Source organism: Triticum aestivum, chromosome 5D (genome assembly GCF_018294505.1).
Source record: "Triticum aestivum cultivar Chinese Spring chromosome 5D, IWGSC CS RefSeq v2.1, whole genome shotgun sequence".
NCBI classification, from domain to species: domain Eukaryota; kingdom Viridiplantae; phylum Streptophyta; class Magnoliopsida; order Poales; family Poaceae; genus Triticum; species Triticum aestivum.
This window is the reverse complement of record NC_057808.1, coordinates 544,474,715-544,487,455: the sequence shown is the minus strand read 5'-3', so window position 1 is coordinate 544,487,455 and position 12,741 is coordinate 544,474,715. Positions and strand designations below refer to the sequence as shown.

The 12,741-nt window shown below is 43.6% G+C and overlaps 1 long non-coding RNA gene across 1 annotated transcript; it reads left to right on the top strand.

Moving 5' to 3' along the window:
• The first annotated feature begins 1,879 nt into the window (after positions 1-1,879).
• On the top strand, positions 1,880-11,236 carry LOC123126105 (uncharacterized). Its single transcript, XR_006461561.1, has 3 exons — positions 1,880-1,890; positions 9,963-9,964; positions 11,104-11,236. It is a non-coding gene; the product is annotated as an uncharacterized lncRNA (long non-coding RNA).
• Positions 11,237-12,741: the final 1,505 nt, after the last annotated feature.

The window sequence follows — 12,741 nt, the reverse complement described above, 5'->3', positions numbered from 1 at the left end:
GCAAACTACCACTTTAAGGTACTGTAATGAACTCATTCTTTATTGATATTGGTGTTAAACCTACTGTATTCCAACTTCTCTATGGTTCATACCCCCCGATAGTAGACATAGATTCATCAAAATAAGCAAACAACACGCGAAAAACAGAATCTGTCAAAAACAGGACAGTCTTTAGTAATCTGGAAATTTAGTAAACTTATGTAACTCCGAAAATTATGAAATAAATTTGAAAATTTTAAAAATTTGCACAGAAGTAATGTTCAAAAAGTTTCAGACCCATTTGACCTTCCAGTAAAAAATGTAAAATCACGCACCACAGCCAAAGTTTATGTTTTTGTTCTGCACATAGTAAACAAGCAATCTAATCATCCTAAAACCAAAGCTTGGCACATTATTTTTATAATACAATGGATATATACAAGGGGATAATTATTTACAGAGAAACTTGCATGAAAAAATCTACATTGTTTCCGTGAGCATGAACACAAGTGCTCAAGGTCGACCCTCACTTCTTCAATGCATAACTTTCCAATCACTTCTCTTTTTGAAAAAAAAATAGGCATGAGAGGCAAGTATTTTTTTTTTGGTATTTTCATTCTTTAATTTTTTTTGTATGTTTCACCCACAACTAAACAGAAACAAAAAGGAAAAAAAATCTACTTAGTGAAGAAAGCAAACAAGCACACACGAGAATATCAACCCCACGCTATTGCTCCCCGGCAACAGCGCCAGAAAAGAGCTTGATAATCCCCAAGTGTAGGGAATCATCGTAGCAATTCCTAAAGGTGGAAGTGATAAGTATGGAGTGTCGAACCCGCAAGGAGCTAAAGGTAAGATCAATATTCTCTCAAGTCCTATCTACCACTGATACGACTCTACGTACACCGAACGTTTACTTTCAACTAGAAACGAGAAATAAAACTATGTTGTGGGTATGAAGAGGATAACTTTGCATGATATGGGAGAGCTAAAATATAAAAGTAGGTGCTGTTATCATAAAGTTAGAATATATTACTAAATATTATAAATAGTGATGTGGAATAATGATGGATCGGTGTGCGGAATTGTCCTAGGCAATTGTTAACAAGACCGGTAGCCGTCATTGCAATTTCATATGAGGGAGAAGCATAAGCTAACATACTTTCTCTTCTTGGATCATATGCACTTATAATTGGAACTCTAGCAAGCATCCGCAACTACTAAAGATCATTAAGGTAAAACCCAACCATAGCATTAAAGCATTAAGTCCCCTTTATCCCATACGCAACAACCCCCTTACTCGGGTTTATGCTTCTGTCACTCAAGCAACCCACTATAAGCGAATCATGAACGTATTGCAACACCCTACAGCGGGAACCCCTCACGCTTGCGCGACACGAAGGGCACAATAGGACAGCACCAAAATAAAACATACAACTCGTACCAATCTAGATCATCAATCAACCCAAAGACAAAGGATATCTACTGAAAACATCATAGGACGGAAACACATCATTGGATCATAATATGTGGCATAAAGCACCATGTTCAAGTAGGGATTACAGCGCGGTGCGGGAGAGTGGACCACGTAAAATAGATGAGGATGGTGGTGATGATGGTGATGTTGATGAAGATGATCACCGCGGCGATGATTCCCCTCCTGAAGGCACTCCAGCACCACCAAGAGAGAGGAGGAGAGGTTCTCCCCCTTGTGCTTCCTCCTCCATGGCCTCCCCCCTAGATGGGGAGAGGTTCTCCCTCTGGTCCTTGGCCTTCATGGCGATGATGGCCCCTTCGGGATCCTCCTCCATGGCCTCCGGTGATGATGGCTCCCTCCGGCAGGGTGCCAGAGAGGGCCTAGAATGATTTCTCGTGGCTACAAAGGCTTGCGGTGGCGGAACTTCCGATCTAGTTTATTTTCTGGGGGTTTCTTTATTTATAGGAATTTTTGGCGTTGGTTTCATGTCAGGGAGGTCTCCGAGTCGTCCACGAGGTAGGGGCCTACACCCAGGGGGGTGGGCGCGCCCCCACCCTTGTGGACAGCTCGGGACTCTTCTGGCCCAACTCTTTTACTCCAGGGGCTTCTTTTGGTTCATAAAAAATCATCAAAAATTGGCATGTCAATTGGACTCCGTTTGGTATTCCTTTTCTGTAGAACTCAAAAACAAGGAGAAAACAGAAACTGGCACTGGGCTCTAGGTTAATAGGTTAGTCCCAAAAATCATATAAAATAGCATATAAATGCATATAAAACATCTAAGATGGATAATATAATAGCATGAATACTTCATAAATTATAGTTACGTTGGAGACGTATCAGGGATCATAAGATTATTCATGCTAGAAACTTCCGTGTGCAGCCACAAGCCATTATGGGCTCTGGCATAGTTGAGTATGTTGTGTGACATCTTTTAGTGGTAGGCTAGCAGACGTAGGGGGAAGTAGGTGGTACTGTCTACCCAGAGTAAAGAGTTAATGCTTCGAAAATACTGTGTCTCGGTCATTCGTTTCTCAAACACCATGCAGTGCGAGAAATACAACGGAGGAAATCGAGTCTTGTGGGGAAAAGTGCACAAACCTCTGCAGAGGTGTACACACTAATCATGGTTAGCCATGTCCCCAGTTATGGACATCTTGGGTATCTGGTACTTGAATTATTGATTTGATCTCATCACTCTACTTAATTAATTTGTTGGGTTGACAATTATTAATTTGGGATTGAGTTGGAGGAACCTTCTCAATGTGTTCAACAAACTTTGTAGTTAAATAAAATATATTCCTTTATTCTAGGGAAAAATTAGCTTTATGCAAAATTAAACTTAGAGCCTCCACCAGCCAAATATGCATGTAGTGATAGCCATTATTTAGCATTGCTCTATAGTGTGAAATTGCCTTTACATTCAATGTACTGACCTACATGGCTGCAACGTCTCATGTTGCAGGAATCTTACGACGAGTAAGTGATACGTTAGGGTTATGATTTCTACACTCAACTTTGCCGTTGGTGTTGATGGGAATCCACAACCTTGTTGTTACTTCCACTACGGATTAAGGTAATAGTATTTACGTTACTTTATACATGTGATTTACCTCTGTTATAAATCCTCGAGTACCGTGTGTGTCAGCATACCGATCCAGGGATGACAATTAAGCACAGAGACTTGACCGTCTGAGGTCGGGTCGCTACACTTAGTTAGATTTAACCTTCTGTAAACAAAACCTATCAACATAAACAAGCATTCAACAGAATAAATATATTTTTATTTTAGTGATTTAAAAGCATGAACTAAATCATTCATTAAAGTTGAAAAATCACAAATATTGCAATGGCACCATGAAAATGTTGTTGTGGCTTGCCTTAGTGCAGATGAGGTTCACACTCCTCCTGGTGATCCTCAAGACAAGCTTCACCTTCTAAAAACAATTAAAAACATAAAAAGAAAACATCAAGAAACACCCTGAAATTCACCAGAAAATCTAGACAGTAGAGAAAAATCTCATTTTTGGTGTGCTGCTAGATATTTTCATTAAGAACACAATGCAAAAAGAATCAATTCATTTGGACTTATGGTTAAAAAGATGTGGCTGTTTGAAGTTCTCTGGAATAATTAGAATTTGAACCCGCAGGGCCCCACCACTCATACCGCTTTGGGCGCGGCCAGAGTGGCTGACAGCAGGGCCCGCTGGTCAGGTGCGAGCGAGGGGGTGAAGGAAACAGACCACGGGGGGGGGGGGTGCTGCGCCGGAGCACACACCTGTGACGAGGACATCTTGGCCGGAGCTAGAGGGATAGATTGTGAGAGAAGACCGAGGCGCACAAGCCTGTACCCGTAGATTAGCTAGGGGTGGTCGGACGGCGTCTAAACAAGCCTCTCCAGCGGCGGCAGAGAGCAGAGGTCGCCGGAGTTGGAGATGACGGCGACCAGAGGCTGCACCAGTGGCTCCAACCGGGTCGGACGACACGACTGAAGCACGGCGGAGGCTCTGGAATAGTAGCTTGAGCTCGGGAGGGACTAGAACGGTGGGGGTGAACCGGGGGGGATCGCCGGCGAGCTCGAGCTCGGGGACGGCGGCCCGAGGCCTGCCCGGCCGGGCTACAGCTTCCTACGGTCTCGTGGAGTGTGTGAGGTGGGTTTGTGATGCTCGAGAGAGCCAGGGAGGGCTGGATTTATAGGCAAGCGGGGTGAGGGGTTCAGGCTCCGCCGGAGGACACCTGGACATGGCGCCCGGCGACGAAAGGCGTCAGTGAGCGAGGGGGAAGGCGACGCAGCTCACGCGGGCACTCTGAGAGGGCGGCGACGAGCACAGGAACGAGGGGGTGGCGACGAACACAGTGCACGGCGCACTGTTCTGTTGGCCGGACCATGCCCGTGCTCGTTGCGGCGAGCTCCAGCATCGGCGAGCGCCAAGAGGGAGTTAAGGGAGTAGAGACGGTGATGGTGGCGAGGTGTGGTAGCCGGGGAAGCGAGCACGCGACGCACAGAGCGCTCGCCGGCACTCAGAGCACGTCGGCTAGCACGCTGGCACCATGCACACGTGTGGACACCGCGTGCACTTCGGCATAGAGCCGCGGCTGGCCCCAATTTCATGTCTGGCATGTAGTCCTTAGTGGTTAGGGTTGTGCCAATGCGTTGAGTCGAGCTCAGGTGCTGTAAGTTGGAGTGTTACTTCCTGGTAAGTTTCTGGACAGTAACTTTGAGAGTTAACTGTTGTCAAACCAGTAGGAGTTGAGAGCTGAACTTTGGAGGCTAGCAATCATCTAGGAAGGTAGTGATGCACAAGAAAATTCAGCAACATTGGAGCAAGTAAAATGGTAGTTGCTGTAGAAACTACCATTTCTGTCCAGAACAGAAAATATTTTCTGTAGCAAAAATATTTCAAAAAGTGAGGCAATTTTTTCACAGGAAGGTGCGCTGGGGTTCAAAGAATATTTGGGAATTTTCTCAGATTTTTGTGGGCAAGAAAATTTGGGGTTGCTTTGTAGCACAAGTGGCTGGTTAGGGTTTTGGAGGAGAAAATGAATACTTTTCATTTAAGAAAATATTCGTAATATTATTTTGAGGTTGACCAGAGAAGAAATGATGGCCAGTGAGAGAAATGAGTCACTTGGGTGAAAATCAAGGTGATGCCCAAGTGTTTAAGTCCAACTGAAATGTTCCAAAACTCCAAATTCAAATCAAAACCAAATAAAAATCAGAAAAAGGAAGAGAGGGCAAAAACCAGGCTCTCACAAACCTCCCCCACTTAGCCTCCCCCACTTAGGATGAATCTCGTCCTTGAGATTCGGTTGCTCGGGAAAACAATTCTGGATAGTTTGCCTTTAGAAATTCTTCTCGTTGCCAAGTTGATTCTGCCTCTGTGTGATGCTCCCACTGAACCTTGTAAATTTTTCTTGTTTTACTACGAGTGACCTTTCCATCTCATCCAAAATTCTGAACGGTCTCTCTTCATACGTTAAATCCTTAGCCAACTCTATTTTGGCATAGCAGTCTTTTTCTTGGGCGACGATATACATCGTCTCAACTGTGAGACAAGGAACACATTGTGCACTTCTGACAATTCTAGGGGCAGTTCCAATTGATATGCAATGGTACCCACTCTGGGCATAACTAGGAACGGACCAATAAACATGGGTGCCAATTTTCCGCGAGTCTGAAACCTCTTGACTCCTTTCATAGGAGTGACTCAGAGGTATACATGCTCTCCAGGCTCAAAACTGATCTGTCGGTGCTTTGCATCATAGTAACTCTTCTGTCGGTATTTGGCTAATTACAATCGGTCTCGGATTTCCTTGACTTGCTTTTCGGCTTCCATCATGAGATCTGTTCCGAAAATGCGGCTATCTCCGGTTTGAGACCAATTCAACGAAGTGCGGCACTTACGGCCATACAGAGCCTCATAAGGTGACATCTTTAAACTGGCCTAGAAACTGTTGTTTTAGGAGAACTCGGCATACGGCAGACAATCCTCCCAATTAGGCCCTTGGGCCAAGGCAGATGCTCGAAGCATATCTTCGAGCATTTGGTTTACCCGCTCAGTCTGTCCATCAGTCTGAGGATGATAAGCGGTACTATATTTTAGGGTTGTCCCCAAAGCTTGATGGAGACGTGACTAGAAAGCGGAGGTAAATAGTGACCCCCGGTCGGAAGTGATTGTTCGAGGTACTCCATGCAGACTGACTATTCTGGACACATACAATTGTGCGAGCTGATTGGCTCGGTATGTGGTTTTGATGGGAATAAAATATGCTACCTTGGTTAAGGTGTCCACCATGACCCATACTGCATCATTGCCTCGCTAGTCTTTGGTAGCCCCGTGATAATATCCATGCAGACATCATCCCACTTCCATTGTGGAACGGGTAACGGTTGGAGGAGTCCGGCTGGTTTCTAGTGTTCCGCCTTTACTTTGTTGCATATGTTGCAACAGGCCACCAAATAGGCGATATCTTTCTTCATCCCATCCCACCGGAATATCGCCAAAGGTCTTCGTACATTTTAGTGCCTCCGGGGTGAATAGAGTACGAAGATTCATGTGCTTCTGACAGTATCCTCTTCCTTAAGTCGGCTTGATTTGGTACACAAATCCTTCCACGGAACCTTAGTGTACCTTGCTGATCTTTAGAAAAATCCTGGGTCTGGCCTTCTGCCATATGCTTGACATGTTTTTGTATTATGGGGTCATTTGACTGTGCCTTGCGGATCTCACCCTCGAGGGTAGGGGTAACTTCCATAATATTAGCAAGACCAACATCAACTATGACAAGATTGAGCTGAGCAATCTCTTCTTGAAGTTCGGGAGGCAAGGATTCCATCATGGTATTCAGACTGACAGACTTTCGGCTGAGTGCATCAGCAACCACGTTGGCCTTACCCGGGTGGTAATTAATTCCAAGATCATAGTCCTTGACTAACTCAAGCCACCTCCATTGGCGGAGATTCAAATCTGGTTGAGTGAATATGTACTTGATACTTTTGTGGTCGGTAAATATTTGGCACCTTTTTCCAATGAGATTGTGTCTCCAAATTTTTAGAGCATGAACCACCGCGGCCAATTCCAGATCATGAGTAGGATCGTTCCGTTCGTGGGGTCATAGCTGTCGAGATGCATATGCTACCACCTTGCCATCTTGCATAAGTACGCATCCAAGACCCTATCTGGAAGCATCACAGTACACATCAAAGTTGCGGTAGATGTCTGGAAGAGTCAGCACAGGTGCTGTTGTCAGTCTGGTTTTCGGCTCATTGAAACTTTTCTCGCAATCCTCGGTACATTCAAATTTCTTATCTTTCTTGAGAAGCTCTGTCATTGGCTTGGCAATCTTAGAGAAGCCTTCAATGAAATGACGATAGTATCCGGCTAATCCAAGGAAACTCCGGATTTGGGATACTGTTGTGGGTGCCAACCAATCAAGTACATCCTTCACCTTGCTTGGATCTACGGCTATACCTTCCGCGGACAGTATATGCCCAAGAAATCCTGCTTGCTTGAGCCAAAACTCGCATTTACTGAATTTGGCATACAGCTGATGGTCACGAAGTCTTTGTAGGACAGCTCTGAGGTGTCCCTTGTGCTCTTCTTCACTTTTTGAGTATATGAGAATATCATCGATGAAAACCACCACAAATTTATCTAGGAAGTCCATGAACACTTTATTCATCATATGCATGAAGAAAGCAGGGGCATTGGTAAGGCCGAAGGATATAACAGTATATTCATAAAGACCGTACCGAGTAGTGAACGCGGTCTTAGGAATATCTTCCTTTTTAATCTTGAGTTGGTGGTATCCTGTCCTTAAATCAAATACTTTTGCCCCACTGAGCTGATCAAATAAGTCATCAATCCTGGGCAGTGGATATTTGTTTTTGATGGTGACTTCATTCAGCTGACGGTAATCCACACACATACGGAGACTACCATCTTTCTTATCCACGAATATTGCAGGTGATCCCCATGGTGAAGAGCTAGGATAGATATTACCTTTCTAGAGCATCTCATCAATCTGTTTCTTTAGCTCCACTAATTCTGACGAAGGCATTCGATAATATTTCTTGTATAAGGTGCGGTTCCGGGCACAAGATCTATTGCAAACTCAAGCTCTCGGTCTGGCGGCATGCCTGGCAGTTCTTCTAGGAATACATCGGGAAACTCACTGACCACAGGAATTAATTCCAATTCACCAGCCACATCGGTGAAGACCATTTCTTTCTTGGGTATGCTTCTGCGGGCATAGAATTTTGTAGTCTGCCCCTCTTGACTTGTCAAGGTGACTTCTCGGGTCGCGCAATTAATGCATACTTGATAGTGGGTTAACCAATTCATCCCCAAAATAATTTCCAACTTGGCAGACTCAATGACTATCAAGGAAGTTGGAAAATGGACTCCGTTGATATTAATTTCCAGATTACGGCAGGCCAGATCGCTTCTGAGCAAAGATCCCGGGGATTGTACCAGCATATTCTTGCTCAAAATCGAACAAGGAAATTTGTTTTAGGCAGCAAAACTTCGTGAAATAAAAGAGTGGGAAGCCCCAGAGTCAAATAAAATGATTGCAGGTATGCTATTGACAGAGAACATACCAATGACGACTTCGAGGTTCTCTTGGGCTTCGTCTGCGGAGAGGTGATGGACTTGCTCGGTGATGTTTTGCTGGACAGGATATGGCCCCTAAAGTTGACTTGTGGTCGGAATGGAGCGTTAATCTTGCCGTTCTTGGGACACTGCCATGCATAATGTTCGGTTTGACCGCAACCGAAACAAGAATTATTGCGCTGGCACTCTTCTCGCACTGGGTTGGGTACGAAATTCTTGACTTGTGTAATGGTTTTGTTAACATTCTGCTGCCAATTGGGCTTGTACTCTACTTGAGTATGCTGCCAGGTACGAGCCTTTTGCACTGGCTGACCATCCTTCCTTGGCTCGAAATTGCGCTTGTGATCGCTATTTGTAGGCTTGTTGTCATGTATAAGCTTGTGCTCTCTTTCAGCAATGAGGGCCTTGTTTACTAATGTTTGGAAACAGGGGAAATCAAACATACTGAGGGTGCATCGGAGATGCTGGTTTAATCCCCCAAGAAATATGTCACTCTTTCTTTCTTCGGTGGCCACATCATAAAGGGAGTAATGGGCCAAATGATTGAGCTTATACAAATATTCACTCACAAACTAACTTTCTAGGAGGAGCGTGAGGAATTCACGCTTCTTGACCTTCATAATTCCAGCAGGAATATGGTATTTACGGAACTGATCCTTGAATTTTGTCCAGGTGATTTCTTCATCAATAGGCCACATGGCTTTTGCATTTTCCCACCATATGGCAGCAGCGCCTTCGAGATAATGGGTTGCAAACGGAACTTTGTCATCCTCTTCAGTATGATCAATCTCCAGCCTCTTCTCAATAGTTCGTAACCAGATGTCTGCGTTGAAGGGATCAATAACCTGACTGAAACTGGGAGGCTTGGTTCTCTGAAAATCTGACAGTTTGGAGTGATGATCGTTTCTGATTTCCATTCTGCCCAACCATAGCTTGCACACTCCTTAATATTTCAATCAGATCATTATTCCTCCTTTCCTCAGACATGCGTAGAATTTGCTCGATGGAGTGCGGATTTGACGGTGGAGGCGGTGGTGGAACGTATGGCTCGGGGCAGTGTCCTGCCTGTCGTGCGGAACGGCGAACAGGGACATCCTCACAAACGTCGCTACTGCTGCCTCCCTGCGTCATCCTATTGTTTGTTTTTTCCAAGACAACGCGACCGAGATGAGCAACATCCAAAAATAGTGGGGAAAAACTAGTGACAAAACCCGAAAGAAAACGGAATATCGAAGAAAACACGGCAAATAAGAAAGGGTTCCAACATAATTATACATAGATTCATACAGAAAATATAAATGACATAATAAGTTCGACTACTCTCAACGACATTGTGTATGCGCCGCAGAAGGCCATTAGAGGGCAAGCGATGGCGGATTGCGCTTCTAGAGAAGTATGTATGTAGGAAGTAAATTCTAACCGCTTCCGAAGAGGAAGGTTTGGATCTTTCAATCTTATGTCGTGAGGGATGTGACCTATGTTAGGTCCATAAGATACCACAACTTTTTTCATTCTAATACTCTATCCGAGAGTTCTCAGTATTTAGCAAAGCTGTTCCTATCTAACGGATAAAAACTGGATCAAATGACAAAGACATTGTTTGTGGAGAAAGAGGTGGCTTTTCCCGGATGAAATGAAACATTTGATTTGTGTAACAGGAGAAAGATTTCCCACCCTTTAGCCATAAAGATATGTGGTCTTTGACCGGAATCAACAGGTGTGAACCCATCTAGGATGAGTCAAACATAGGGGGAAGGGCCTCCTGGCAATATCCGGCATACTAGTAATCGATTATTTGGCCTTTTGCGATCGAACAACCTATGAACAGTTGTAGCCTACATAACCTACCTACCCAGACCAAGGGAAGAAGGTATCAGATCACTGTAGTTCTAGACCCCTTTTTTCAAATAAAGGAAGTGAATGTATATTCTTCCTCAATATGCTATTGAGAGGAAAAGGATTTAATCCTTTATAAGAACTAAAGTTTTCATAGGAATATAAAAATATTCAAAAAGCTTTTGTAACTAATCGTGTAGGGGATTTTGGTCTATTATTAGGAGTTTTAGGTTTTTTTGGATAACAGGTAGTTTAGAGTAAGGAATAAAAGACAATTCGTTCGAAATGAGACAAAGAAAAGAGTTTAAAGACGACTCAAAAATTTTGGAAGGATTTTGCCTTCGAAGAGGGTGCTAGGTTTAAGCAAGTATTGTCCGTCCGATCATTGGAATCGGCTTAGCCGAAAATGGCAGATCTGGTCATCTTTTCATCAAAGAGTTGAACAATGAAGATAGATGGCAAGTGCATGATCGATTTGATCAGGCCGTGTAGGAACAAGGTTCAAATCGTTCGTTCGTTAGGATGCCTCAGCTCGAGCCTTGTGACTCCGGCTGTGTTGATATCTTCGTATTACCTGTTATCATTCTATCTATCTCGTTATTGCTTTATGTGTTGGTTGGTATTTCACTCAAAAAAGTTTAAGTAGAAGTGATTTCTTCCTCACGTATATGTTTTAAAATCCAAAAGGAAAAAAAGAAAAGAAAACATGTTGATTATAGAAAAATTAGGAGGAATCTAGAATTAGAGTCTTATGGGGAAGGACACTATTGCTGATTTACTAACCTCTATAAGAAATGCGGACATGAATAAAAAAGGAACAGTTCAAGTAGTATCGACAAATATTACCGATTTTTTTTTTAAAATACTTGACTTCGAGTTCTTGGAGTGACAGCTTTCTTTGTAAACAAGGGTCCCTTACTCTATTACTTTTCCACTTCATTGATCTGAAAGACGTGACAGAAGAAAGCTACGGGCATATACCCCTGCCCCGGGGGAACAGGTGCCACCTCAACAGCTATATTCTAAATCGTTAAGCCTCGCAACCCTTTCCTTTGTATCGGACCTTTCCCGCTTTCCAAAACCCTGCAATCAAATAGATTGTCCCAAGGGCGCCATATTCTAGGAGCCCAAGTTATGCTATTGAAAATTCGTTCCTCTAGCAGTTCCGGTTTGAGCATTCCGTTCCCTTTTTCAAACTCCACTTCTTTTCATATAGCAATCCCTGATCAAAGAGAGAACAATATCCCCATCGAGCCCTGGCTTTAGAGTCACTGGTTTCTAATCACAATGGATTTATATATGTTTTCTTTGGCTTTTCCATTCGCTTCGTTCAACCCTGATCTGGATAGATAACTCGGCTTCCGAGTGCTCTGCTCTCCAAGCTCTGCGCTGGTGTTTTTACAAAATCCCCGAACGATTTTATGCTATCAAAGAAGGTGGATTGGTCTGTCGATAATATTTACTTAAGGGATACTTTTGACGTTATTCAGCGATTCTCACATGGCGGTCTTGGTTTGAAATCCCTTTTGAAACGTGAAATCATAAACAAGTTGGTTGAAGTAGTAATACCATTTTCTGATGAGAATTCTAAGTCGTATGTGTATGGTTATTTTGCTTTTCTAGTATACGCAGGGTTATTTTGTACCCATCATTTGAGTCTCCAACAATTATTCCAATAATTACATATCCGATTTGCCCTATGGACGAATATGCAAGCATACGTTTCATGCTTGTTTGAGTAATAGCAAGGAGATTCCCCAAAATCATGCTAAGAATAGCTAGGATTTCCAGAAGAAGATGCCATTCGTTTGATGAGAAATAAAAAGGAATATCGAGAATTCGCGTGGCTGAAGCTGAAGCAACTACTTTCGAAGTAACAGAAAGAAAAGCAACGACTGGAGTGGGGGAGTCAGAGTCGAAAAGCTTGAGAAACCAGAAACTAGTGTTCGATGGCCCAACAAATCCTATTGGTTTTCGCAGGGGATGTCATTTTTACAAGCTTTCGCATGCTGAGCGTGACTATGGATTTTATATAGTTATGGAATAACCTTCTTATCCGCGAGTTCTTCGGCCAAAGACTCCTGATATCGCTTGTTGAGGCATATTAAAGTGCAAGAAGTTCCAGGTCGAGTCCCGAGAAGGTGATAGTTGATTTTGATCATGAAGTTGGCACTGGACTTTGGAATTGATTCTGGACCCCCACCTGCTCAGGACGCCTCGCCTGCTCAGGATGATCCCATTACGGATTTTCTGGAGGGGGACACGCTTGACCCAGCGCAAAAACGGGAATTCAGAAATATTCTGAATTTCTTGAAGACCAAGCAATTATATTAA